This window comes from Eulemur rufifrons, chromosome 29, assembly GCF_041146395.1.
Source record: "Eulemur rufifrons isolate Redbay chromosome 29, OSU_ERuf_1, whole genome shotgun sequence".
NCBI lineage: Eukaryota > Metazoa > Chordata > Mammalia > Primates > Lemuridae > Eulemur > Eulemur rufifrons.
In genome coordinates this window covers 8971690-8998519 of record NC_091011.1, presented here as the reverse complement: position 1 = coordinate 8998519, position 26830 = coordinate 8971690, and the positions used below count along the sequence as shown (strand labels likewise).

The 26830-nt window shown below is 53.6% G+C and overlaps 1 protein-coding gene across 5 annotated transcripts in view; it reads right to left on the bottom strand.

Annotated features, from left to right (window-relative positions):
• The window catches only part of TNS3 (tensin 3), a 262359-nt gene that overhangs the window by 144049 nt on the left and 91480 nt on the right, over window positions 1-26830 (bottom strand). The window contains exon 1 of one of the 5 annotated variants that reach the window (XM_069461529.1): window positions 6451-6468. The exons of 2 other annotated variants lie outside the window; for them this stretch is intronic. The gene's annotated coding sequence lies outside the window, so the exon portion shown is untranslated. Of the gene's footprint in view, window positions 1-2760; window positions 3128-5371; window positions 5546-6450; window positions 6469-26830 lie in introns of those variants that run through there. 2 more of the 5 variants (XM_069461528.1, XM_069461527.1) reach the window with 2 other exon arrangements.

The following is a 26830-nucleotide window of genomic DNA, read 5'->3' as shown; positions in this document are numbered from 1 at the left end:
CTGGCATGGGGCGTGTGCCCACAGAGGGAGGGCAGTCTGGAGCAGACAGCTTGCCTGCAGCAAACCAAGCCTACACTGTGCGGCTAATGCTAGGGTAGAGTTCCGAATGGAGAGTCCTTCACTGACATCCCACAGCTGTGGGGTGAAGGGCTTGTACTCGGCCCCACAGAGCCCTGGGTGAGCTGGCCCCTGCCTCCTCTTGTGCCTCCTACATGCCCTGTCCCTGCCTCACACACGTCACTCCTCCTGCCCCAGGGCCCTTGCACATACCACGCACAGCCTGAACTATTCCCCACTCACGTATCCAAGCTCCACCTGGTTAACTCCTAGGACTCTCAGCTCGGATGGCACCTCCCCAGCAGAGTGGTGCCTGACCTCCCGGCCTCACCTGCATGAGGCCCTGTCTTTATGCTCCTATTTACCTTGGTCTTCTTTACTGCGCTGACTGCAACTGCATGGAAAGAACCAGTTGTGTGGAGTCTTGCCTGAGTTCTCCATGCCCGCCATGCAGAGCAGGCAGAGGGGCGCTGGTCCAGCCCCCAGATGCAGCTCCAGCCCTCAGGGCACCGCCCTGGATGCAGCAGCCACAGAGCACAGCAGTCCACGAGAGGAAGAAAGGAAGAAATGAACCACCGACCCCAAAGTGTCTAAGGAGTCATCTGGCTGTTGTAAGGCACATGAGGATACTTCTTTTACACTTCGGTGACAGACATCTAGGTAGCTTTAGTTTTAGGGTAACAAAAAAATCAAGGTACTTAAGTGACTTTAACAGACCTACCTAAAAGAAGAGCAGGATGAAAAGCATTAGCATCTGCCCCTTCCCGAGTATAACACGTGGCAGAAAGGAAACCGGGGGCTTATGGAGGAAGACGTCCCCCACTGAACAGCGATGTGCCTAAGCACCAACTTGCGGCAGCTCAGTAGATGCTGGCGGTGTGGCTTGGATCCCCGTGGCTGTGGGTTTCTCTGGTTGACTGAGCTGGGCCCAGTATCCTGCGCCTACCCAGGTGCTGGCTACAGTAACACGTGTTCCTGCAAGCACTTTCTCCTGTAATTCCCCAAGGCTACCCTTCGAGAAGCAGTCTCCTTAGCATCCGGGCCTCCTTAGGACAAGGAGCCTGGAGCAGACGTGTGTACCCCCTTGCCCTGGAGGACCCCTGCCCCTGGCAGGGAGCAGGTCTCCACTCTCCGCAGGCCGCTGGGCCCAGCCCGGGCCGGCCCGAGAAGCACCAGCCAACACCGGCTCTCGCTCCTGCTCACCCGGAGCCCTGAGCCAGAGCAGGCTACGGAAACAGGAGCCACTTCCCACCCCTCCTCATCCTCACTGGCTTTTAGTGAAGAGTGAGTAAAGGACGCCCTTTCGTGGATGCCCTGCTAGGAGTCTCAGCCAGGCCTGGGCGTGCAGAACACCAGCTTCCCCGGCATCGCCAGGGCCCCTGCATTGTTCTGGTGGCCTGATCAGCACTGAAAACCCGCAGCGTAAACAGCTCTGTGAAACAGAACCACAGCTGCTGCCAAATCCACAAGGAAGCAGGACTGCGCGGGGCCTGGTGACGCGCACACAGATCACAGCTGCTGGGCTGGGGACGGGGTTAGGACGATTAAAGGAACCGGGCTGGGACACCTCTGCACATTCTGTTTTGTTTCCCCTGTGCAAACAGAGAAAAAATACATTTAAAGCCTTTTTCAAAGGCAACAACCAAACACGTTCAGTCGACAAACTTAAGACATTCATTTGTTCATTCCTCCACCACCTGGCGTGCAGGGCTGGGGGTGAGCTCACACGCTTAGAGCACTCGTGCCCGGGCTGAGGCCAGCTCCACTGCTGGACCCTCGCTGTGACTCAGTTTCTCCATCTGAAATGGAGAGATAACAGCAGCATTGTTGCCAGGATTAAATAAAGGAAGACGTAAAAGGGTTAGAATGGTGCCTGGCCAGTGATAAGTGCCAAATAAATATTATTCCATCATTTTATTTGTGTGCCAGTCCTGTGCCGGGACCCTGAAACACATTTTCCTCACAAGTTTCCTCATAAAACTAGCTGTGACAGCGCCTACTTAACAGCAGGAGGAACAAGGCTCAGAGAGGGTAAGTGATTTTCCCAAAGTCACACAGTTAACAAGACATTTTTCCCTTACAGAACTAGAATACTGGAAACAGATTAATTATAAGCATTGCCAATGCTTAATATTTTCCTTTAAACGTGAGCGGCAATCATCAGGAATTGCCAAATCAAACACACCTGACCACCTGACGGAGGCTGGGAAACTGAGATAGCATCATTTTGCCCTCAGTGTTTGAACATGAGAAACAATGTCTCATTCAGACCGAGATCATGTCTATGTTTATTTGTAACCAACTGTTTGCAGAATCCTGCCTCCCCGGCCAGGAGCTGCGCCTGGTTCAGAACCATATGGAAGGAGGAGACGGAGGAAAAGAAGCAACTGGGGAGAGGTGAGAGGCAGGCAGTGACAGGGGACGACGTGTGGTTTACAATAAAGTCTGACGCTCCCCTTTGCTCTTCTCGCAATACACTTCCCAAGGGGCAGGCAGGGCAGAGGGGCCTCAGAAGCGCGGCCCTCGGGGAGCAGTGTGAGGGCCCGTCACGTATCTGCAGCACCCAGGCGCGGGGTAAACGCAACACGGAACGCCGCTTAGCCGCAAAGCAGCCCGTGCGGGAGCCAACAGGAGGGCGGCCAGGGACAGAGCGCTCAGTGCCAGCCTGGGGAGAGGCCGCACGGCGGGGAGTCGGGAACTTACTGTGCTGGGCCTGTGCAGGGCTGCGTGGCCCGGGCTGCTTCTCCCTTCCAGAAGCAGCTCCTCCCTCTGCACGGCTGCTTCCCTGCTTTTCAGTCAAAGGCACCCCTCCTCCTGCTAACGTCTCCGCTCTGGGCATGAGGGAGGCAGCTGGAGCAGCTCAGCAGGTGGGAGTGCCCCGGCGGGCACGGGAGTCTCCAGGGCACAGCCAGGGGCAGCGGGCAGGTGTGCCTGGCCCCCAGGTGAGCACCATGCTCGCACGGAGCTCACAGGACCAGGTCTGCCTGGGCTGACAGCCAGCCTGCCAAGGGCCCGCGGGGACAGGAACAAGAGCGGCGCTCTCCGGGAGAGCCGTATGACCAGGAAGCTGAGCTGGCTGTGCCCTCCTGGGGACCGGCCCAGACCCGGCCTCCAGGGAGACCCGCCCTCCACAGCGGTCAGAAACGCCAGGCACAGAAGCAGCTTCTCAAAAGTTCCCCTGGGAGACAAAACCGGCTGTGAGTTCCCGTGGGGGCAGGCACCCCCCTCTGTATCCCAGATGGCAGGCGCCCGGTGCCCACCCACCCTGCTTCCTCCCACCCCTCCCTCTGTCCCTCCATCCTTCCTTCCTTAGTGCATTTTTGTTCTACCTCATTCCAAATAGAATTGGAGATGACTCATCAAATGAATTCAATATAATTAAACAAAAATTTTAACGCAAAAACCAAACCAAGAAATAAACCCTTCTAAGTGAAGTATCGCAAGAATGGAAAAACAAACACCACACATACTGAACATTAAACTGGAACTAAGCGATCAGCACTTATGTGCACATATGGAAGTAAAACTCGAGGGAATTCTAGTAGGTGGGCGGGGGGCGGAGGGGAGGGGTAAAGTCACACCTGGTGGGCACAATGCACAATGCACGCTGCTGGCCGAAGGGCACACTTACAACTTTGACTCAAACTGTACAAAAGCAAATTATGTAACTAAAATGTGTGTCTGCACATAAAATTCTGGGGGCGGGTGGGGAAGAAACAAACACACAAAAACAGGGTCAAAGACAGCGTGGCCGGGCCAGAGAGATAGAAAGGGGCTTGCAGAACAGCCAGGTGCTCGAAGAACTGGTTCTGAGTTCCTGGAGGCCAAAACAAAAAGGGAGATGGAGGCTGGACACTCCTGGTCAGATCTTGGTGACACAGGACTTCAAAGGCCCCCGGCTTGCCTGAGGCTGGTTTAATCGGTCACTGAGCGCTGGGAGCTGGGAGCGGAGGGGTGGCCAGCCCAGACCAGCCCGTGTCCTCAGCGCCAGGCCCACACACCGCAGCTGTTCCACTGCATCTGGGGACTGCACAGTCAGTCTCAGCCCTTAAGTTGGCAGGGAGATTTGTGTGCACTCCTATGATGACGTCTTACGTGTACTTATGTTCTCTTATTTTCATCAACTATTTCATAACAAAAACATTTTTTCACGTAGAAAAGACCACAGGGAGGTGCGGAGGGGAGGCCCCCACAACCCCATCACTGGGCACAGTGTCCGGGGGCACCTGCTCCATGGGGGCAGGTGGTGTCTCCTTCCAGGAAGGACACGAAGGGGGGCCCTGAGCTAACGATCAGCCGCGTCACCCTGCTCGGGCCGGCTCAGCACCTCAGGATGGCAGGGGCAGGCAGACCAGTGAGGGTGGGCTCGAAACAGGACCACCTGCCCCTTCACCGGCCACAGTCGTCAGACTGAGAGACGCCAAACAGGACTTTTACCTCTGCTGAGCACTGGCTTCCACCTCTGTGAAATGGGCACATAACACCAGCCTCCCAGGATCCCTGCGGGACCAAGCAGATGCCAGGGATGCACCAAGACCCAGCACTGCTCACCCTCTGCAGCCTGCCCACGGAGGGAAGGCTCTGGGCTTTGGTTCCAGCCCAACCCCTGCACTACAAACGCGGAAGAGCGCTCTGGAGGGCGGCAGCCGGGCAGACTATGGCACCCTGAGGACAGCCCAGTTTACTCCTTATTTCACGGTGGCAGAAAACGGGCCAAGCCCTGGGCCCCCAGCTCCCCCCCACAAACACTCCCAACAGGAATGTCCTCAACTGCCGGTGGTGGCCAGTTAGGAGCTTGGCCAGCCCCAGGTGAGCACGGCACCGAGGGCAGCTCCAGAGGCGGCAGCTTCCCTTTGAAGGCAGAGAACGTTTGCAGCTGTGTGTTAGTATCTGGCCTCCCCGGCCGTCGGAAAGCTCTGTGCTGGAGCTGAGCCCACCCTCCGGTGTGCCCTGCAGGCCTCGGCCTGTCCTTCCCTGACATCCAAGCAGATCGCCCTGCAGAGAGTCGGAGGCCAGCCCTGCGGGGCAGAGCACAGGCACCCCGCTGCGACGGCCCCACCAAATCCCGAACGGGCAGACACCAGGTCCTGTCTATGTGGCATGTCAGGGCGAGGGGGCCGCAAAGCCTCCGAGGAGGTCAGAGACCCAGACGCTGGCGAACAAGGGCCACAGATGCAGGCCCGGGCCCCACAGCCAGCTGTCCCGGAGCACAGCGCTCAGGAGGCCGAGGAAGCGCCTGGTACCCCCAGCTGGCCTGCCCCGATGAGTGAAGGGGATACCCAGAGAACACCAAGAGGGTGGTCTTGAAACTCACATGATTCAGGCCAGGACGGCACCTTCCTTGGCCCCAGGAAGGCACAGCAGGGCCTTTCCTTTAGAATGAAGAGTGAACGGACGGTATGACGCAGACAGTGCAGCCTGGACTTGGAACTCAGCCTGGAATACTCAGATTCACAGGACGACCTGGGAGGAACAAGCAGACAGGGCTCCAAGCAGCCCTGCACGCCAGCCCCCCAAGGGGTGCCAGGCCCCTCACGTTCACCCAGCAACGGTCCACGAGCATCTGCTCCGGGCAGGCTCTGAACAAAACCAGGCTCGGCTGGGCTTTCGGCTGCCAGTTCTGCAGACAGGCAGGGGCGTCACTGGAGCTGGGGCCTCCCAATAGCGCCAGGGTGTGTTCATGGGAATGAGGGAAGGGGCTGGGCGCTCGGAGGGCGGACCGCGAGAAGTCCAGTCTGAGCTTGGCTTGCTCAGCAGAGAGGAAGGCTCCCTTCCATGCCCCCGGACCCCTGAGGTCTGGGAGGCTCAGGGTGGAGATGCAGCAGCCGGCACGGCTCTGGGGGAGGCGGGCGTGCTTCCCTGGGCACAGGCAGGGCCGGGTGGGGAGGCAGCAGGCAGTCACTCCCTCCCAGCAAGGCTGCTGCAGACGCTGGCCCTGCATCCCGCGGGTGCAGGAGGCACCGGCTGGGTCGGATGGCCCCGCTTATGCCCGGGCTGCTCAGGGCTGACCCTCTAATCCAAGGGCCCAGTTTTTTGTCATGTCTTAATACCAACGACTACGAGAGAGGCAGCAACCCGTACTTATAATAGGACCAATCTTCCAACTTCTAGACAAAAAGACAACACGAAAAGCACAGGTGGTAAGACAGAAAAATAATTTCACACGTTCTCATAGCACCCCCAACCCTCCCACACACGCTCAGTGCCTGGAGCCTGGCAGGGGCAGGCCTTCAGTTCATGTCACTGGAGGCTGTCCCCGATGCCGGGACACACAGGACACTTGAGACCCTCAGCGATGGCAGTCGTACCGCCGGGCACGGCAAGCTCTGTAGGGCGAGCCCCTTGGAGATAATTTCCTGTATCTCCAACCTGTTCAGACACCTTCCCGCTTACCGTTCATGTCCGCGAATGCAGACAAAGGCTTACAGGAGGGTCAGCTCCATTTCAGGCACCATGGGGAGAATGTGAGTGTGACAGGAGGGATGAGGAGACAAATCCTGCCGAAGGCGTAGGGCAGACACACATTTAAGACCCCGTGAAAGTGACAGGAGGCAGTGCCGGAGGTGCCGGTGACAGGCCACAGCACGGGGGAAGCAGAGCTCAGCTCCAGCTGTAGACACAGCAGCCACTTGGGGGATGCCTCAGGGCAGTTCTTAGAGATGCTGGGAGGAGTGAGGGGTGTCTGATACAGAGTGGGTGCTCGGGGCCAGGGCGGAAGGGGAGAATTCCTCCAGAGCAAGTCTGGGCAGGGGACTGAAGGACGCACACTGCGTGCTCTGGGTGGAGCAGTGGGGGGCGCGACGCAGAGGCAAGTGCCATGTCCACGGGGTGCAAGAGAAAGGGGCTCAAGTCACAGCTCACGGAGCCCAAGCGCTAGAGGATGAATTAACGTTGCTTCTGAAGGTGCCCTCCAGAGGTTCTGCAGCGGGCGGCGACAGGATCCCAACTGTGTTTTTATTAACAAGCTGTAGTGGTGGCAGCAGCAAGAGTAATCGAAGGGGAACGCAGGGCAGGTGGGTGGACGAGTCAGGCACAAGCACAGAAGCTGCTGGCCTTGACCACAGCCGTGGGGCAGCAGCAGCAGCTCTGACGGGCTCCGGGGGCCACGTGTGCACCCCTCCCCCAGCCCCAGGTTCCCCGGCGTCAGGTGGGGAGGTTGAAATCAGCAATGGAGTATTTACACCACGGAAATCAGCAAACACTGCAAGACAGGGTTTTTCCCCGGAAAGTCTTTGCTAAACATTTACCAGCATGCCACTGGTATTTGACCTCCAGAAGCCTGTTTCGGCACTTGCGAAATGAGGACGGTGGGGGCATGTGACGCACAGTGCTGGGAGATCAAATGGGACGATGCACGCAAAGTGCCTAACACCGGGTCTGGCACTCGGTATGTCCTCACCACGCAACGTGGCCCACAGGACACACACCGCACCTGTGCCCGCGGCTCCCCTCCGGCCAGCTCCTCCCCAGATCTGACACTCTGAGAGTAAAAACCACCCCAGGCAATGATGGGTCAGAGTTCCTCAAGGATTCTTTCAACTCTTCTTCCTCGGGTGTTTGACAGCTCTTTCAAGAAGTTACGGCAATCAGTGAATGACACTAATGAGACCATCTTCCAAGGACACCCACTGTGAAGGACAAGTCAGCACCAGTGACTTTCTCCCCTTTTCTCCTGCTTACCTCCTTTCTTTTAAGAAAATGACAGTCTCACCCTTCTTTATGAAGATGTCTCTTAAAATATGCAATGTGGGCCCAATTCCTCCCAATGTCATGCTCCCTGGAGATGTCCTGGCAAAAGCTTAACAACAGACGCTACAGGAAATAAAGCGTCAAGAAGAAAAGCCAACCACCTTCATCTGCAGCCCCTGCCCATTCCTGCAGCAAAAACATCTCCGTTGCGGTGGATTCGACGTCAACTGCGTGAGGCCACTGAAGACAAAGCTGGCATGTGCGCCCCACGTGCTCGGGAGCCGCTCAGCAAACTCCCCCAGGGACAGGCCCTTCTCACCCAGAACAGCTTCAACAGCCCCGAAGTGGCCGCTCCCCAATTCATGTTCCTTTTTATTTTCACCATCATGGTTTTCTGCCACTCAAGAACCTAGAATGGTTTCTTACTTCTAGGGAGCTCAAAATCATCCCCCTCCAGCCACCACCCAAAACAGCACCCCCAATTCATCTGCCACTGCCCCCTCCTTTCTGCAGAGGCAGTGGAACACAGTGCAAAGACCACAGGGAAGGACCCAGAGGCAGGAGACCCAGCTCAAATCCCAGCTCTGTCTCCACCAGCAGGGTGCTCTGGGCTGCACAGTGGGCCCTGTCCAGTCAGTGTCCTCGGCTACAGAAAGCGGGACACTAACACAGACCCAGAGTGTCATGAGGAGCACAGCATTTGCTCCGAGCAGCCCACAAACAGAAGCTTATCCTGAGACATCCTGTTGGTTTCTACGACTAGTGCTGGCTTTTGTGCCCAGGGAGCCCTGACTGCGACTCTTGTCCACCCTGTCCTGACAACAGAAAGGGCCGATCGGAAGACTCTGAGCAGAGGACACAGCACTGGACACAAAGATAAACATCAGGAAACACATCTTCTCGGATCAGAGCTGAGACCCAGCAACACAATGAGTCTCATCCCAAAATAATGCCAATACACCAGGTACACCACGTGTATATCACACAAAAATCACACAGTGATCTTACTCAATTCCTCACCGAAATGTTCCATTTTGGCAGGTGTAGAAATAACATTCTCAGCATCTAACTGACCTGGTCCAAGCTCACCTGGTTTGTCACCAGAAGCCACAATTGCCCAAGATCAGCACCAGCCCCACACACGTGCCTGTGGGAAGGTCACCTGGAGCTCTGCCAAAGGGTGACACCACCAGCTGAGCCCTGGGCACCTCACATCACATTAAGATCAGGTGTCAGATGTGTCCTCTAAACCCTGCGCCTTCAATCTGAGAGTGCCTCCCAGGTCAGTGGCCCAGGTGCCTCTTAAAAGCCCCAACCTTTTCTTCCCCCTTTCTATTCTCAGAGACGTCAGATGTCCAGTGCAAACTGGATCTGAAAATAATAGAATCTCAGTCTGCACTGAGATGAGCAGTGGACAGCAGGACTGCTCGGGCCATCTCTAGCGAGCAAAAGCCGCCCGCAAGGAAGCCTGTGCATGCGGAGTGAGCCGTCCCCCGTCCCCTCCTATAGGCACACGATGATGGCGCCGGAGCCAGACCCCAGGCAGGGCACAGGGACACAGGCCCTCTGAGGAGCCCTGTGCAGCCCCCTGTGGCTGCAGACCAGGGTCCCACCTGTCACTGGGGGGCTGGCTCCGAGAACTTGCTGGGACTTTTTAAAAAACAAGTACTCACTTTCCTTCTTATGATAAAAGTTATTTTGTTGTGGAAAATTTTAAAAAGTAGACTCCTACAAAAAGAAGCCGGTGGAATCTGCCTCCCCCTCCCTCCCACAGCCCAAGATGGCCAACATCAGCCGCACGGACGGAGCCCTCCGGACTTTTCCACACATACGTATTCAAAAGCCAAATGGTGTTGCATGTCTGTATCATTGAATTTTCTCCTGCGCTGTAATTTTTAACAGTGGTGTGGTGCCAAACTGCCCAGTGGAACAGAACGCCCCTGTATCTGAATGTCACCCGGTCTCCCATTTCCACCGTTACGAATGACACTGTGAGAATCACTCTATAGTCCGAAATGCTCAACATCCCTTGTGGCTGCCTCAGGATAAACACCCAGAGGTGCAATTTGCTTTGGGGTCCACATCACTAGAACTTCTAGAAAGTCTTGGGACCTCCAGGACCAAACACATCACCCCGGAGCAGAGGAAACATCCGAAAGGTGAAGCCCACCCCGTTTTTTCTGTTTGAGTATATCTGATCCCCTTCCCCAAACGAAACTGTCTTGTCAAAGTTGAAGGACTTGTAGCGTCTTGTAGGCCACGAATACTCACAAACTGAATGGATTGATGGGGGGGTTGGGGGGACAGGGGAGTGGATGGGAGCACTCGTCATAATATTATACAGCATTTCCCATGATCAAGACCATAACTTCAAGATTATGATGTATGGCCCTCAGAACCGGGCAGACGCGGCACCATTCCCCTCCCGCCTGAAGAATGACAGCGCCCGGTACCGTGGGCCATGGACTGAACTGCTAATTCCCTCAAACATTGGGATGTTGAAGTCCTAACCCCCACGACCTCAGACTGTGACAGCGCCTGGAGACAGGGTCTTCACAGGGGTAATCTGGCTCAGAGGAAGTCCTTTGGGTGGGTCCGATCCGATCTTACTGGCATCCTTATATTAAGAGGAGATGAGGACACAGACACACACGGAGGGGAGGACCACGTGAGGACACAACAAGAAGATGGCCGTCTGCAGGCCAAGGAGCGAGGCCTCAGGAGACCCAGCCCTGCCCACACCTGGACCACGGACTCCCAGCTTCCAGGACTGTGAGAAAGAACCAGCTGTTGTTGAAGCCACCCAGGCTGTGGCACTTTGTTGGGGCAGCCGGATTTGCCTAGGACACCATCTGACGGCTGAGAAGCCTGGTCGTGGTTTGAAAGAAACTGCTGCCAAGGGGACCCTGGGCTCCCAGGATGAGCCGGTGGCCCAGAGGTGCCGGCCACTGCCCAGCTCGCCCCTGGCCTCACCCTCTCCCCCCAGAAGCGAGGGCTGACTGTGTGCAGCTGACCAGAGCAAGGGGGCACAGATGGCCCCTGACCCCCATGTGAAAGGTCGTCTTCCCCTTCCTGAATGTATGTTTAAAGCGGAGGAGGGGGCGCTAGGAGAAAACGACCCTGTAAGTGAAACCGGTTAATGTAATTAGGAAGATTGGACCGTTTGACAGACGTCACAAAATACTGGAGGAGGAACACAGGAGTGGCAGACACAGGACACCCAACCAGTTTCAGCTCTTCCTCCACCCAGTAAATTCTAATAAAGTTGATTGAGGATGTATGCTAAATCAGAGACTGTCACAGGAGGTTTTATGTGCGTCATATAATTTAATATCACAGAGTCTACAGATGCCTCCATGAGGAAGGTAATTTATTGAACAATTAACTTCAACAATATTTTTTTCCAGCACTTGCTATGTGTATAGCCCCACTGGAAATGCTGGAGTTGAAAAACCATGAAAGAGTCTATTTCCCACGTTCGGGAAGCTTACAGCGGGACAGAGAGAAAAGGCAAAGGGGGACAGAGAGAGAGAGAAGGGGGGAGGCGTGTAAACATAAGATGGTGACTGCAGAATGAAATGCTGACTGTCCAGGAATGTAGAACATGCAGAAAGGACAGGCACATGTGAATGAGTAAGGTGAGCCGAGGCTGGAGGATTTACAAAAGCTGCATTAGCATTTGAGTCTGCTGAGTAATCAGTCTGCTTTACTGACTGGAATCAAACTCCGTCTTGCCCTCCAAGAACCAAATAAATGAGGTCACTCCAAAACTGCTCTGCAGGCTTCCCGCCACCCACTGATGTGCTGGACGCCCCGTTCACTCTGGAGGCAGACGGCTGCTCCCCAGAGCACACGGCACCCCGAGCCAGCCGGCTGCGCTCCACAAGCCCATACTCTGTTTACTCTGTGACTTAAAAGCTCACCAGTGATCCCTGAGTCTGCTCGTAAACCTGCTTACGCCAGTTGTATCGAGTTTAATGAAATGCTGCAGAAACCAACGACATGTGGTGATAAAAAAAGAGATCCGTTGTTGCTATGAACGCTGATGTCAATGTGTTCAAGAGCCTTGAGAAAGGCACAGTCACTAAAACTATTTAATCACACTTATGTAAGGCAGCTGTTAAAAAAAGGGGGGTCCAGAGGATTCCTATGCTCAGATCATTCCATAAGTACCTTTAAGCTTCATTGCGCTTCGAGGAGAACCAAGTGGGTTCGCTGTGGATGTTCATTATGTAAAAGCAGGACGCAGAACCCAGTCCCTGGACCAAACTCACAGACAGGGCGGGGGGCACATCAGTGACAGACGGCTACTTTCACCTGTTGTCAGACACAAGGGAATGAATGCTACAGTGAATGTTTCGGGATTCCACAAGTTAACTGATATTTCAATAACCTCCTGTAAAGTTCTGATCAGTTTAGGCGGCAAGTTCTGGCTGGCTGTGCAAGCAAGTCTGTAGCAAGTGACGCGCAAGCGGCAGTCACTCATTGCCGCCGTAATCACACCAGTAACAACCGTGGTCACAGTTACTCTGCGTTCACGCCACTGAGGACACGATGCAGCGTGGTTTATGCGTGTTCTCCCTCCATCCCCACAGCAGCCTGCTGAGCTGGGAACCCTCATCATCCCCACCTGGCGAATAAGGGCGCTGAGGTCCTGGCTTGGCCATCAGTGGAGCCCTGGAAGGAGACCAGGTCCTGTCTGAGCTCTTATTCCACCACGGGGAGGGGCCATCAAGTCCTACCTCCCTTCTACTACTTACTTTACTACTTTCCTACCTCCCTACCACTCCAAAAGCCAAGAGCGGTACACCCTCCGCCAGGGATCCTCCCACCTTGGGCTCTCTTCTCCCTGCCCCTCAGGTCTGTAGGAGAATGTCCGAGAACAGGCTCGCAGGGAGGCAGCCAGGAAGTGGGCTGGGGTCTGTTCTGTCACGTAGCCAGGTCAGGCAAAAGGCGACAACTTGACAGTGGTGCAGATTCTTTCAGACCCCTAATCAATACCCAGCCAATGACAGCTGGACCTCCTTATTCGAGGTAGCTGTGTTCCATAAAGTCGCCGCACAGTTCGGCCAATGCTGGGCTTCTGCCCCCCAGGGAAATACAGAGCTTGGTTCCTACGAGCCTCTGGCCACATTTTCATCAACTGATCAGCACGCAACCTACTTTCATGTGTGTTTCTGCTTAAAGACACCTTATTTTATACATACTGTGGATTCAGCGGCACTGAATTCACAGCCAACACCGCTGCAACTCATGCCTGAACGAAGCTTCTCTAACACACGCCTTTTTTCTGGAAGGCACGCCACAGGCTCCGCGCACTCGGGGACTGGACGGCACTTCAGCAACGCACTGGGGGGCATTCTAAACAGCAAGGTCACCAACAAAAGCACAAAGGTGGGGAAAATGTGGCACTAAACAGCCCTCGAAATGGACAGCTGTGTACAGTACGAGCTGAAGGAGGGCGGAGCGTCGCCTTGCTCAGTCAGCTGAGACCGTGCACGGGCCAAGTCCAACTTCTGGCCATTCTGCTCGTGTCCTCAAGTGACCACAAAATGTCCTGCTTATTGATCTTGGGGTTACAAATGTTATTTTATCAAGTAAGCAAATTTGTAAATATAAAATCTATAAATAACAAGGATCGACTGCAATGTAATCTATAAATTTGTAGATCATTGAATATTTTATTCACTTGAGAAATACCTCAAAAACTTGCCAATTCTCATGTCCCCAAATAATAAACCTGTCACTACAGCATTATTAAAATGATCATAATCACAGCCTCGTCCATTTGTAATTGTCAACTACATGACTATTTCTTTATACCTAAGATGGGTTATGCTCCTGCCCGAAGCAAAACCTCGGAGGAATCCTTCCACTTAGAAGGAAGCTCAGGATGCCAAGTTCTGCTTCCAAAGACATGCACCTCTCCTCCAGATGGATGTTCTCCACCTCAAGATTTCTACTGATGTGCCACTGCCTTGCACGGAGAAGCTTGAAGCATTTTCTAGGCAGAGATGCTGAGGAATCTGGCACGCAGAGGTTTTCTGGAGCATGAATGAGAAAACCCAACAGTCCTGTGCTCAGGATGGAAAGGAGAAAGGCACCAACCAGGGAACGAGAGGCTCTCGGGTGGCAGGAAATCGTACGTGACAGGTCACCCAGACCCCAGAGGCTGCTGAGCCTTCAGTACTCCCCACATCCCCAGCCCCCTCAGGCACCCCCATATTTACTCAAGGTGGCCCAGGGCTGCAGCCCCACCCTCGGAAGACATCTCCTTCTAGAACAGGCTCAGCAAACTTCAGCCTGCACCAGAACCACCAGAGGGCTTGGTGGAAGAGAGATTTGGGCCCCACCCCAGCATTCCTGATTCAATAGGGCTGTGGTGGGGCCAGAGAATCTGTATTGCCATGTTCCCAGGTTTATGCCGGTGCTGCTGCTATGGGACCACAGTACAAGATCCACTGACCCAAAATATCCGCGCATCAGCTTGGACCGTGCTAGCAGCCTTGTCACTTGTACCACAATGCCGGCCGCACGACAGCACGCTTGCCGTCCTTCACACTCGGCCCCCAGCCGCCCTGGGAACACACACCGCAGCACCGCCAGCTACTGCTTGAACAGCACCAGCGACAGGGAGCCCAGAACCTCATACCTGTCCAAGTCCACTTCTAACTGTCTCACTTTCCCAAAGTTTTTCGTTCTATTGAGTCACAATCTGCTCTCTACAAGTCTGCGCCTGGGCCCCGTTTCTTTCCATGAGCGAATCATACCACGGCATCGCGATCCCTCTGGCAAGGGAGCCGCAGGATTTTCCCAGGGCAAAAAATAAGAATACACCTGGCTGGCGTGGAACAAGGCTTTATTGAGAACGACTGTTTTTAAAGGCTTTCTGAAGCAAATGTTGCCATTTTCCAAAACAGCCTGTGAACTTTGTGTCACGTTTTGAGAACCTAGCAGGTTTTCAGCGAAACATCATCAAATAAGATACATTGTAGTGCCGCTGAGAGAACGTCTGCCCAGAAGTCAACAGGCCAAGGCCGCGCCGGAGCCTTGCAGGCAAGTCTGAGCCATGAGGTCACCGAAGATAACTGTGCGAGAGGAGAGGGCAGTGCTTTGGGGACGCTGGTGTGCAGTTCGTGTGATGATGATAAAACAGCATCTGGCCGCTAGGCATCGGCCGCAGCCAGCCCACGCTCTGTGCTCGAACACACCCTCGCATCCTGCAGAGTGGTCCCCCCCCCTGCCCCCCCGTGAAGCAGAGACGAGGATCCACAGAACCCGAGCCCCAGCCACCCCCACCCAGCCTCCAGTTACCCACTCATCCCCAAATGAACTGCATCCACACACCCACCCTCCCCCTCACTGGGCCGTTTTAAAGCTAACCCCAGACCACATCACTTCATCCATAAATATCTCAGTATACATCTTTAAAAAATAAGAACTTTTTTAAAAAAATACAACAAACTACCAGGACTGCGAACAACAATTCCTTAACATCACATAATCTCCAATTCATGTTCAAATTTCTCTGTCACACATTTTTTGGGTTTTTTAAATTTTGTTTTTACAGTCTGATTTACAGTTTCAATCGGGATCCAAATAAAGTCTTACGATGTTTGTTTAATGTCTGTCTCCAGTTCGTCTATGGGGCAGATTCTTTGTCTTCTTTCTGCAATTCATTTTAAAAAGACTGGGGCTATTTTTGCCCAGTAGAATCTCCCCAACTCTGGAGTTTGCGGACGTCCCAGCAGCGCTGCACAGATGGTTCTGCCCTGGGTGTCGGGCCAGCTGCAGGCAGATCTGAGGCCGGGTCCAATCCTGGTTTGATTTCTACCAAGGACATGGCTGAGAGGCATCGGGTGTTTCCAGCAAGAGGCACGTGGCCAGTGGCCACTTCTTTGTGACAATGCAGGTCACTGAGGATCAGGGCCAAGAGCCATTCATTTATCAGGGATTTGAAAGGGGCAATGGTTTATTTAACTCTATCACATTTTCAATATTTATTAGCCGGAATTCCTCTTTCAATAACACTTTCCCTCTTCCTCTGTTTGGAAACCTTGAGACACAGTTTGTACAAGAAAGGAAGGTTAAATGTTTAATTGCTGCTCTTTATTTAGCAGTTTTCAGAATGAGTTGGTTCCCCAGCATCCCCCCAAGGTAACTAAGGAGTTCTGTTGTTGCTTTTGAAGTAATACTTTTTAAAGTCTGTTGTACAGATCAGAACATTATGTCTCAGTCCAAAGTACAAAGCTAACAGGTGTCACAACCTGGATCCAGTCCGACCCTGCCCTGAGGTCCCTGACCCTCCATGACCCCAGGCTGCCCTCCAGAAGGCTCATTCTGGAAAGACAGGCCACCAGCTGCCGCATGTGTGCCTGAGGGCCAGCAGGGGCCAGGTCAGGGTGTTCATGGCCAACACACTGGGAAAAGAAGTATTAGTAAATGGAGAAAACTTTTCACTGAACATACCCACACAATTCAACATGACTCCTTATTCTTTCTGTATACTTAAGCCTCCAAATGTGACGTTTGTAGCAAGGAGAGGATAAAACTTTTTTTTTTTTTTTTTTTTTTTACAAAAATTGTTTGCTATACTCTAGGGAAAGTGGATTTTTAACGAGCCTGTTGTAAATGCACTAGGAGAATCAGACGCCTGTGACAGCACCTGTGAGGACCCCGAGCCACTGAAGCCTCTGGCCCCAATGCAGGTGCAGTGCTGCTGGCAGGCCGACCCCACACTCGGGCTCCAGCCTCACGCAAGCACAAGTGGAGTCACCTCCCAAAACCCCAGAGGTGCTTTTAGTGACCTGAGGAAACTGCTGCAGGCACCTACTTCTCTAAACAGAGACTTTTTGAGCCACAGACCATACATATCACAGCCAAGCAACCCTCACATTTGAAGATAAAACGGAAAGCTAGAGAACAAGGCCACGTTAGCCCAGGGAGGAACCGGAGACTGGGGTCCTGGCTCCGACCCACAGCCAGCTCCCTCCCCCACCCCCACGCTCACCCTCCTCCTGAGTGGATGCAGATTTGAGGTGGGGATGGGGGTGCCGTTGTGTGTGGGTTTCTTGCTGGGTGCCCTCCTGCAGGTAAAACACACTCAGGCAATGTGAATGCTGTGCCAATCCAATGCGTCCCCTGACCTGGGAGGTGCAATGCCGCCTCATCACACACTGACTTCTCTCAAATCAGGGCCTTACAGAAAATAAGCATTTGATTTTCCCCTTCAGCAGTTGCTGCTCTTTCTCCCCATCACACACAGCCACTGCCTTCGAGGGCCTCTCCACATTCAAAGTATGTGACTGCTATAGAATCTGTGCCATTAAGAAAGAAAAGAAAGAAAAGGAAGGGGACAGAAGGGGAAGATAGAACCCACTCAGCCAGATTTTTCTTATCCATTGCGGACTTCCAGCTGTCAGACTTGGCGGCATTCATTCATTCAAAACATTGCTTTGGGGCAGGTCCCTGGGGGAGAAGCTGCCTGTGTGCGCTGGGGACAGCATGTCAATATTTAAGCCGAAGGTGCCTTTCAAGCTGCCGGCCCTGACTGGGCCCTACCTCTCTGGCCCGGAGAGCAGCAACCCCAAACCGGCAGAAGCAGGTAGCGGTCAGGGCGGGTGGGGATCCAGTGCCGTGTGCCACACACCTGGTGGCACAGATGCAGACAAATCCTTGCTGGGGTGACCGGCCTGCAGCCCAGGCCTCCAGGGCCGCTTTAATCATTAGCCAAGGCTTTGTGCTCACCGGGGGATGTAAGCTGACACCACGTGTCAATATGTTCCCTGCTGTTGACGCTTCACAATACCCTCCACCTGCAGAGGTGGGGACAAAAGCTTCAGGAACAGTCTCCAGCCCCTGGGCTTTCATAGCCAGCTACAAAGGTAGCCTGTTCGTGGGAGGCTCAGCATTGTTGGGTGTTTTTTAATTCGCTGAGGGTTTTCCCTCTTTCTCAGCTGGTCAGTGAACTGAGACCTAAAGGCTCCTGGCTCGGGGGAGGAGTTCCTTCAGAAGGAAATGCAAATGCTGCCCGGAAGCCTCCACACTGGGGCACCTTTCCCAGAAATCCAGGCGATTTCCACCCTCCAAAGCTGGAAATAGCCTAAGGCCGAGATGTTATTTTAGGTGTGAGACAGGATGGTGAAATCAAAGAAAAGTATGGATCAAAGTTTAGCTTGTGGTTAGCAGGGGTGAGGAAGCCACAGACATCCCAGGAAGCCTGTGCCCGCAGGGTCACAGGGCAGTTCTGCAAATGCTTTGAGGAACAGCTGGAGAGAGAAGGTGGGGGCAAAGGTCAGGGCCCCTTTCCTGTAAGTGTCTCTGAGAACCGTCCTGGGCGCTGAGCTGCGGCCACCCGGGGTCCGCTCACCATGGAGCCCTTCAGGAAGGAATGGGGGGGCTTCCCCTCCAGCCTGGGGCTCACACTGACACTGTACCAAGCCACTGCAGGCTGGTCCAGGGCACCCCCAGGCCAGGAAGGCTCTGCAGCCCTTTGCCGAGAAAGCCTTGGGGTGATGGAGACATCATAATCCTGCCCAATCCAATGACAGAGGTTCCTCTTTTAAACAATTTCCACTAACATCTCATGCTGTTCCTCTGCACATTCTCAAAATCTGTTCCATCTGGGACAATTTACAGAAGGGGCCACAGCCAGCCTCGAAGGGAGCCTCCTCCACTATGGACCAGACCCTCTCCCCTGAGGGGCTGTCCCACTGCCCGGACGAGACTGCAGCAGCTTCCTCGTTACTCCATGGGCCAAAGAGAAGTTCCAGAAATGCCCAGGGAACACTGAGCAATAGGAAAGAGAAGGGAGCTGCCCGCGGTGTTAATTTCCCGAGGCTGCCATAGCACAGCACCACAAACTGGGCGGCTCAAAACCAGCCGCTTATTCTTTCCCAGCTCTGGGGGCTAGACTCGGACATCCAGGTGTCAGCAGGGCCACGCCCCTCTGGCAGCTCTAGGGGAGGATCCTTCCTTGCCTCTCCCACCTTCTCCCGGCTGCCACACGCTTGGGTTCCTTATCTTGTGGACACGGTACTCCCATCTCTGCCTCAGTAGTCCCATGGCCTTCTCCCTGTGTGTCTCTGTGTCCTCTCCTCTTTAAGTACACCAGTCACTGAATTTAGGCTCACATTATCCAGCCAGTATGACCTCATCTGCATCGTTATGTATGCAGAGGTCATATTTCCACAGAGGTTTCAAGTGGGTGTGAATTTTGGGGGAACACGACTCTACCAACTTCACCTACCCTACAGATTGCTCTGTGCGGTCCCTGAGAAGAAAGGATGCACCAGGTATTTGTTTCTGGGCCTAATGTTCTCTTCCCTGCACGTTGTTTCCTTAGGTCAACAGGCAGGCGTGAGTTCAACTGTGAAAGGTGCCCATGGACTTGCCCTTCTTCCCCGATACCTGCTCTGCTCCCGTCAAGACAAAGTCACGTGTGCAAGGAAATAAAGCAGAAGAACCTTCAGAGGGGTGAAACACAGAGTTAAGAAAAGGCAAACCTAGGCCGGGCGCGGTGGCTCACGCCTGTAATCCTAGCACTCTGGGAGGCCGAGGCGGGCGGATCGTTGGAGCTCAGGAGTTCGAGACCAGCCTGAGCAAGAGCGAGACCCCATCTCTACTAAAAATAGAAAGAAATTATATGGACAGCTAAAAATATATATAGAAAAAATTAGCCGGGCATGGTGGTGCATGCCTGTAGTCCCAGCTACTCGGGAGGCTGAGACAGCAAGATCCCTTGAGCTCAGGAGTTTGAGGTTGCTGTGAGCTAGGCTGACACCACGGCACTCACTCTAGCCTGGGCAACAAAGTGAGACTCTGTCTCAAAAAAAAAAAAAAAAAAAGAAAAGGCAAACCTGAGAGCAGTCCAGGACTGTGGCTCTAACCCTGTGCCCCGCCAGCTCCTGAGAGGAATGCAGGAAATGAGGAATGGAGAAATGCACTGAACGGATAAGGGCATCACCCAGCCCAGGCAGCACGGCCTGCTCTGGCCGCCCGGGGTGCTGGTGGCGTCTGGACCATGGGGTGCAGATGAACTGTGGGACCAAGGAGCCTCAGCCCACACCACAGCCCATCTTCACCTTGTCCTACTGGCTCCCACAGAGTGAATCCTGGACACTCGGGCCGGTATGCACCTGCTCCAAGGAGACAGAGAACCGGCCGGCGCCAGCACCCACACCCAAAGCTGGGGCTCAGAGCCAGGACACAGGACCAGGACCATGACCAGGACCCACGGCTGCCTAGGCCACAGCAGCTGGCAAAACAGGCCGAGGGTCATCCCCAAGCCGGGACATGCCCTCCAGAGTCACTGCTGGGAGAGAAGGGCCACCCCTGCAATGGAGACGCCTGACCCTGCTGGTCTCATCCCTTCCCTGCTTTCTAGCGGCACAACCTCACATGCATGACGACCCTCTGAGCTGAGTGCACCTGCCCACGCAGCCCTCATCCCCCCGAGCTGCTCAGCGTCCACAGGTCCATCCTCCCCACGTGTTTCCTTCCAACAGGACCCTCCACAGTGCCCCCTGACGCCCCAGTGCTGCAAGCAGGTTACCGAAACACCACTCTGGGATGACGGAGTGGCAAGGTGAAGCTTCGGGGAATGCAGCATCGGCTCACATTTCATTGCTGTCTCTCACCCAGCTTTTGCCAAAGCCATAGATGTTGTGTTTGGCTCTCTTGACCACATGGAATACCTGGCCTCTGACCAATGGGATTCTTGAGACGTTTTTCTCTGCTTCCTGGAGATCAGACAGATTAAGGGACCTGCTACAACTCAATTTCATTGTGACTCTGCTCAAATGTGTTGGTGTGAAGACTCCTGACGAGACACACAGAATCTGGCAGGGGCGGCTGTGGGTCCAGACACCAGGTGTGTGCACAAGTGCACACACGCAGGTAACATTCAGCTAAGACTCTGCCTCAATCTGTAGATCCATGTCTGTGTGTTTCTGGAGTTAAACCATCTATGAGCAGAAAATTACAAATACTGCATTTACGGACTACAAGGACAAGAAATTCACACCAAGAGACTTCCGTGAAGTCTTCTGTGACAACATTCACACAAACAGGCCACTATGGGTCGGGGCCATCCGAAGAGACCAATGTAGCCCTTGAGCTCCAGGTCACCCAGATCTACCGTCCAGCATCACCGGATGCTCAGCACCTTTTCACAACACCCCCAACCCAGTGTTTGGCAGATGGGAAGTTTGGGTGTTTCGCTGCTGGTAAATTTGCACTGAAATAAAAGGGAGACCATTTAAGTGATTTCTTTTCATTCATCTGAAGCTCCATTTGGTGAGCATGATTCAGCTCAGGAGATTTCTTTCTGAAGTAATTCAATGCCTTTGAGAGACTCTGTCACGGCCACGGGTGGGAGATGCACGGATGACAGCACGTGATCCTGTGCAGGCTTCCTGGACAGGCTCGGTCTGTCCTTGTGCGGGTCTTGTCGCTCAGCTTGCTTCCCCGGAGTGGGTTTGTGAGTTTGAGCAAACCATACTGAACAAGGCCCTGACACGCGTGCAAGCGCACACACGCCATGCACACACAACACACACATAACCCATACACACACCATACACACACAATGCGCACACCACAACACACCATGCACACACAACACACTCAAACACATCACACACATACAACACAATATACGTGCATACAACAGCACTACAACACAGCACACATACATCATGACAAACACAACACATGTGCACACACATATACAACACATGACACATGCCACAATACATATGCACACACAACACACTTAAGCAAACACACAAAGCACATACAACACACATCATTGTACACAAAACAGACACAATACACATCCATACAACACACGTACACCAAGACACACAACATACACACCATGCACAGATACACAACTCACAGATGCCACAACACACATGCACATACAACACAAACACACCGTGCATACACACAAAACACATACGACACAAATGCACATGCAACACACACCATGACACACAACATACACACGCAGCCTATGCGTGCACAGTAATATATGAGTGTAGTTAGCAAAACCCAGTTTGAAAGCTCCAGTCACACACTGTGTAATGTGGCTCCTGATGTCACCTTTGACAGAAACAGCCTACTGCCTTCATTTTAATAAACAAAGAGAAATAAAGCCATTATGACTCAGCAACTATTCTTATACAACCTCTCCTCCAAGGTCAGAAATCACAACGGCCAAGCAAAAACAACCGGTGCGCGAGTGCAGCAGCACGGAGGGCTCTGCACCTGCCCCGAGCTGAATCACTGCCCTGAACACCACCCACGCCAAGGGAGATGGCCTCTGGAAGGCAGGGACATGGGACCCACTCAAGGACAGTGGCCCCTCTGTAAACAGGCAGCACTTCCAAGGGGCTGGCCAGGAGGCTGGCCAGGGAGTGGCTCACACACAGGGACCCAGAGTGTCCTAGTGAAGGCTGCGCCTGCACCTAAGGCCATCAGGAATCATTGGTGCGCTGCTACGCACCAGTCCTTGGACAGGGTATGAAGGCAGAGGTAGGGTGGAAAGAAAAAAACCATTGACACTCTGCCTGTGAACTTCAATAAAAAGCCATCAGGCCACTGCTTAGACCACTGTCAGGCCACTGTGCCATGAAAACATTCTGCAAACCAGAAACTACCAAGGACAAACTCACATACGCGCCCCGCCCCCCGCTCTGACTGGTCCCTTCTAACTCCCCAAATGCGGGATCACAGGAGTCAATGTATTACATCTGTCACTCAGTGCTGTCACCCTTAGGAAGCAGGGGACTTGCTCTGGAACTCATGGAACCGGTTCTCTCTCCTTAGATGGCAGGAGAACAAGATCAAAAACAAACAACCAGCAGCAAAGCCTGGGGGCACTAAAAAAACCTTACTGGGATCTCGAACTCATAGAACAGGGAAACAGGCTTCCCCGCTCACTGTGTGGGTTCTGCGTGCCAGGGCCAGCACTGAGAATTTAGATACATCGTTTCATTCGCTCCTTGCAGTGACCCCCAGAGGAAGGTGGTATTGTCCCCATTTTACAGAAGAGGAAGGTAGAGCCCAAAAAAAGTGACAGGATGCAGTGCAAGGTCCCACACTCTCTAGTGTTACAGCCTGGATGGACCCAGCCTGACTCTAGTCTGTGCCTATAACTGCTATTACATGTGAGCACATACGTGTACATGTACACAGAGATCACAGAACAGCTGGATCCCAGGCCAAGACTCCATCCTGAGGAGCCCGGCCACCTCCCACTGCTAAGGATCGTAGTTCCCTAGAACAACGTGGTGCATCCTCGTTTTGGCCCAGCAGACACGCCCCCTAGAAGTGGCACCAGCTGATGTTAGCAGAAGATAAAGCCCCCAGTTGTCCCTTTATAGTTCTAAAAGCTGCATCCAGGGCCCTGGTCACATAAAGCCACAGGCGTTAATGAAGCCACACCATAGCATCTCCTCTCTGACCTCCCTGTAAGACGATCCCACTCCACCTGTGAACAGCTGGGGCTCCGGAGATGCCCACGATGCCTCAGTCCACACCCTCCATAATTTCCACGTAACATCTCTTCTCTGCTGATTCCTGTTTTTTCCCTCCTTTCAGACAAGGCACATGCCAATAACTGGATTTCCTTTTCACATCAGCTCCCAGGAAACTCAAACCCTGCGTGCATGTGTCAATGGCTAAGTTAACATTTACAAAAGAGGTTTGCCTCCCAGCTCCTTTCTCAACCCCACTGTGCCATTTTTAGTCCATGAATTACTCTAACCTCACATCCCACTTTGTGAAACGTTGCAGAAGATTCTGCTACTAGAAAAGTAACAGAAAAATGGGCATCACAGACAAGCGGCACGAGCAACATGGAAAATGTTTCTTCCCTCATCCTTAACCGCACCAGGCAGTCACAAAGGCACCCTGTCCCTGAAGACAAACAAGCCTCACAAAGTGTAATGTCACCTTAATGGTGACAGATGTCCCTACAGTCCATTGTCGGCTGTCAGCAAGTGCAGCCAGCTCCACCCACCGTGCCTTCTCTCTGCCAGTGAATCACACCTGAGAATTTCAAAACCACCATTCCCTGGCCAGTGGTACCCCAGGAATTTTGGCAGACCTGGCAGCTCACAACATTAAACATGCGGGGATGAAACTATCCTAGAACCTCTCCAGAGGGCTCACGGCCCTCAGGTTACACCTGCAGAGCAGAGCCAGGCAGTACAGGGGCCAGGTGAAGGCCAGGTGGAGGAGGGGCCACCACACAGGACAAAGTAGAAAAGCAGCCCAGCTGAGGGCAGGTCGCAGAGGTGCACGGGGGGTGGGGGAGCACTGACACCCCAGAGAACAGCAGGGCTGAACTCGGAGCTGACCACCAACCCCCGTATCAGGGGGAACGTCCAAAGGAAGCAGTCCACCTGCTCCCAACCTGGAAGGCTGAGGAGTCCCAGAGTGCAAGGATAACAGAGTCACTGTGATCTCCAACAACACAGAAGGTTGGCATGGGAGGGCAAGGGAACCAGAGGGACCGTGTAGGGACTCCTGCACGTGACGGCTCAGGCAGTGCAGAGGCCAGGCGTGGTGTGGCGAGGCCCAGAGGGACGAGGCCTGAAGTCAGGACCTCCACTTGCTGCTGGCTCACGAGCAGGCAACCCGTGGGGAGCTGCTCAGCGGCTCCTACCCATGATGGCCAGATCAAGAGACGTTCTGAGAACTGACGAGGCCCAGAGGCCCAGAAACACCAAGCCCACCCTGAAACACGGGCTAACTTCCTCCCAAGTTCTACCAACAGAGCGAGGATTTTTTTTTTTTTCATACACCACTTATTCTTGATTTTAAAATGTGGCCCATGAAAACATTAGAAGCAACATCAACAAAGATGTCTGGTCTCTGAGAGTATAGAAAAAAGGACGCCAAGACTGGGCTGGCGTGACCTGGGAAGTTTCTTCCCTCTCCTGAGCCCCCGTGGTGAATTCACAGGCAGAGCATCTGGCCCAGAGTAGGAACTCAATGAACAGCAACAAGGAGAAAATTAAAAATGGCTCTCGGGTGGCCTGGCCAGGACCACCAGGGCCCCGTGATTCCCAAGGTGACATTCAAGATGTCAGTATTACCTGAAGGCACCTCCATGCCCACTCAAAGTGCTGGAAGGTTCTCAGTCCATGCAGGGCCAGGAGACAAAAAAAAGGATTCCATGCTACCTGCCCTGAGAACCGACACTGTGCAAGAAACCCCCCATCTCAGCTCCACTGGCAGAGGAGGGTCTGTTAAACGAGGCCACTGGCACAGGGAGGCAGGAGGGGCACAGGCTGGGCTGGGCTGCCACCTCCAGCCCTCCAGTCTGGAGGAGGACACCACTGCCCTGTTTTAGGGAGAAAGCTACACGCAGGACAGAGATGTGAGGGAGCTGGGTCTCTCGATGACAAAGGCCCTCTCTGGGCCCCCAGGCTGCCACGGAGGAGGGCAGCCCAGGAAGGCAGGCACAGCCTGGGCCCCTGCACCATTCGAGCTCACAGCCACGAGTCTCAGTCAAGCTGCATCATCCTCTGCAGAGGGTTTGCCACAGCGCAGACCGCTGGGCTCCAGCCCCCCAGGTCCCAATTCAGCAGGACTGGCGAGGGCCTGGGAATGTGCATTGCTAACGGGCACCCACGCCACATTGCGGCACTGTGCAGGGACCACCCTGGGGGCCTCCGGTCAAAGCAATTCGCAAAGGTCACAGCGAGCTTAGTACAGAGTGGGCTTGTGCAAGGTCATCTCAGGAAATATACACACACATTCATATACGCATAAAAATCATATATATATCAACACACACCTATACATTCACACACATATCACAATTACATAATACACACATGCGGCATTCATATATACAGTTACATACATAATCCACACACATATATACATTCATATACATAGAAAAAGTACATAACACACATATAGTCACTATAATAATTATTAATACATACATAATACACACATTCATATGCACATAACAATTATATACATAATACACACATATATACATTCAGAAACAAACGATTACATAACACACATATACATTCACATACAGATAAAAACTACATATGTAACACACAAACCTTCATATACATACAATTTTACACATACGTGTGTATTTGTGTTATCAATATATACATAACATGTATGCTTTTATTCGTATACATACAAGTACATGCATAATAAGCACGTACGCAGCGTGTGGGCGCCAGGCTCTCAGTGACCACACCTGTGAAAGGGCAATGCTGAGGCAGTGTCCCATGGCAGGGTGGGCTGTGCCCCAAGAGCCTGTGAGGCTCCTCTGGGGACACAGTGACAGCACCCCAGCAGCCGGGCCGGGCCCTTGGGGTTCTGCCTGCCAAGGCTGCTGACAGCCCGCAGCCCACGCCTTCAGACGTGGCACACAGACTCGGCACTCCTGTGGGACCGATGTCCAGGGCTCGCCGACGAGTCCGATGACAAGAGTGCCTCTGAGAGGACAGTGACCGCAGCTGCTGCTGGGGAAACAGCTTCAGCCAGGTCCTGGGCACACAGCACAGGGGCCACCTGGGCCTCAGCCCCTGGCTCCCTGGGGCCCGTGACAGGCCCAAGGAAGGTAGGCCCTGCTGGCCTCAGCTCTTGATGCTACAACATGTTTATCACAGCTTGTAGACATTTCAGGTTTTGAGTGAGTATTTCTTAACCTTCCTATGACCTCAAATGCATATTTTACTCGCCCAGAATCAGACAGGCCACCGCACGTGACAGCATTAAAAGAGCATAACAACCACACCAGGACTGTGGACAGGGCACCTGTGACATGCCTATCCCCTGTACCTCCCTTTTCTTTCATTTCCTCCTCAGCTAAGTTAGGGAGCCCCCTGTCCCCCGACCCCACGTAAAGGAGGAGACCGAGGTACAGGGTGGGCAGGGGCTCACACGGTGCCCAGCCAGTCGCGGCCAAGTCAGGACCTGAACTTGGCTTCATCAGAACAGAGAAGCTGCCGCAGCAGCCGGCCCTCGGCCAAGGCCCTCCGAGCATGTTCTCCTGCACCCCACGACAGAACCAGCCTGGTCCGGAGGCCGCTGC